We start from the raw sequence: 2830 nt of genomic DNA, 5'->3' as shown, positions 1-2830 counted from the left end.
GAGGAAGCTGTGCCTATTTTTCTGTAGGGGGAGCAGTAGTGCACAGTATGCTGTTCACAAAGCTTTGTTACGAGTTGCTCGTAAAATATGTGCATACTTGCATGCTTACCAATGTATACATGTATGTGCCTATGTAGCTGTGGTAGGAAAAAGGGCTTTAAACAGGAAAGACTTGACTTACTGTCAAAATGTTTTAAGGCTCCTTCATCTCCTTATTACTCTGCTGTTCTGAGAGGAAGCGTTTGAAAGTCAGCAGGAGGTTGCTGGAGGAATTTGTGCTCCGCGTTACAGAGAGTGGAGATATCCAGTGGGTATGGTGATTTTATGTTTGAAACTGCCTGACAGTTGCTGGTCTGGAGAGATCCCTTGAAATTGGAATATGAAACCAATTACCCTCGTGCTTACACTCCCGAATTCTTGGATTGCATGCACTGAAGTACAGACAGCAAGCTCAGTTAGCTGAGCACAACATCCAGTTTGGTGGTTGTATCACAGCAATCGGGGCTGTGCTGGAATGAGGTGGCTCTAAAATAGGAAGTCAGCTCATTTCAGCAGGGCCGGAAGGTCTGAATTTTATTTATCCTAGCCAAAGCATCACGCTGAACATTTAAGCAGACAATGCCCTCCCTTTTGGAAAGGGCAAAACCAAAACCCAGTGACGTGATGATGATGGAGGCTTCCAACAAATGTGTGGCAGAAATACCAGCCAGGTAGCGTGAGCAAATAATGGGCACTGGAAAACTTTAGAGTTTAGTTGTCTCCTTGACTTGGATAGTGAGGTTTCTCACTAGGGTAGGAATTAGATACATTTTAAGGAGCCTTCTCTGGAAAATGCATTGTTCAGTTGCATCAGTATGAATTCCTGACGTTTTTCAGATGTTTCTGGACATAAAATAACTGCTCTTTCATCCACGCAAATGAATTCAATATAACTTAGGAACAGCGAGCAGTGAGATTTTTATCTAGCCATACTCAGCCTTCTGAGTGCACTGGAATTACACTAATTTTCACAGCTGAGAAACAGTCAGGCTTGGTTCGTCAGGCTGGGACCTGCTAGCCCGATGTTTGTGGATATCTGACATACAAAACCCCTTTCAGGGAGTGAATAGCACTTTGCTCCTGCTGTTACCTAACCGACTGAGGTTGCCCAGTTATTGCTGAGCAGAAGCAGTGTCTTCGCTCTGGTGAGCTAACACCAGTGTTAAATGGGACGCTGTCAAAACATTACCTAGGATAAATTGATGTATGTACCTTGGCTCCAGTAACTGACCTGGTCCTTTTCAAAACACGAAGCCAACTCTGTTTTAGTGGGTGTGAACCCCAGTCCCTGTCTTCCAAAGATAATAAAACATGCGTGTTTATTCTAGCTGAAAATCTGGCTGAAGTAATCTTACTGATCTTGCAAACAGCACCTGCGGATAAGTAAAACTGCATCTTTTCTTTTCACCATTCATGCTGTTCTGCTGTTGGCATTTCTGCTCAGACTGTGAAAACATCCTGGTTTGGGTTCGCTTGGGCCGAGGCTGGTCAGTTGCCCTCCAAAAATAACAGCGCTCTGTGCTTAACCTGCGGCCTTGAGTTTTGCAGAACTGAAATGGTTCTGAAGATCAGGTTTTACCATTCCCGCTGATTTAAAAAAATAAAATAATTCAATAACTGCAGCTCTTGTAGACATCTGAGCTAGCTTTAAGCAAACGGTGTGCTGGCTTTCCTGTGGAGGCGTCCCTTCTTGCTTGTCTTTCCCTGTAAAGGAAAACTGAAACAAGGAGTTCTGTGAGTCAGAGAATTGAAGAACATTGTCTGATACGGCACTTGTGTCAATTCCCTGAAATAAGACCGAGTTTTGTAGTCTTGCTCACTGCACGGTCACTAATGCATCGTCCCTGTGCTGTGCGTATTCCCACAAAACTTGTAAGAGCTATAAAACGATGAGACTTGTTCCCTACTCTCAAATGTAGCCAAGGCTGGCTGTTCAAATAACAGGAGGAAGGAGGAGGTTGAACGGACAGCGGGATCGTGGGACTGCAAGTGCCTTGTTTCCTTAGGAAATGTGGCTAACATCTTATATAAAATAAAAACATACTGTTAAATATTGGTCAAAAATAATTAATGGTTGTTTTTTCACTTGTTCGATAAGCAAGACTCGGAGCAGTTCAGTGCTGTTGAGCTGAAGGAGCGTCCTTGCCCTTGGTGTGTCTAGGTCTGGAGAGGATTTGACGCTTTGGGAGCCTCTTAGCTGCTGCCACCCCTTCCGAGTCCCATAGCTGCTTGCAGAGTGGTTGGTGTTAAGACAAGGATGTTGAGTCCTGAGCAAGGAAACGGCACATCAGGTACAAATTCCAAACTATTATATATTTTTTCAGGTTTATTTGGAGGGAATTAACAGTTGATGGCAGGATGCTTATCACCAGCCAGTGAGGAATAGGTTAAATATGAAGAATAAGCAGTTAGAGAAGAGTGTGCCAAAATAAAAAATAGTAAAAGAGGCCACAACAGTTGGAGTCAGCAGTATGACTGTGTGTCAGCAGCGCTACGTTACTCACCAGCTCTGCTCCCTGGGTGCTTTTGAGTAAGAGCCGTTTCCTCTCCTGACAAAGGGTTTTTGCTGCTCGAGGCAGCCGGTCAGCCCTTGGTGGGGCAGCCAGCTGGAGGCCGTTCAGCAGCAGAATCACCGGGTACATCCTGAAGTCAGGATCTCTGCTCGCTCACCCAGGCTTAGTAGGCCTTGGTTTGGCTTCCCTGCCCGTTCATATTGTTTCAGTTACTGCTGTGAAGATGCTGCTGCACATGATCTTTTCTATTGTTTTTTTTTTTTTTTTAGGTCTGAGTG

The sequence above is a fragment of the Anser brachyrhynchus genome (genome assembly GCF_964034855.1).
Source record: "Anser brachyrhynchus genome assembly, chromosome: 21".
Taxonomy (NCBI): domain Eukaryota; kingdom Metazoa; phylum Chordata; class Aves; order Anseriformes; family Anatidae; genus Anser; species Anser brachyrhynchus.
The sequence above is the reverse complement of the archived record's forward strand: the minus strand, read 5'-3'. Positions refer to the sequence as shown.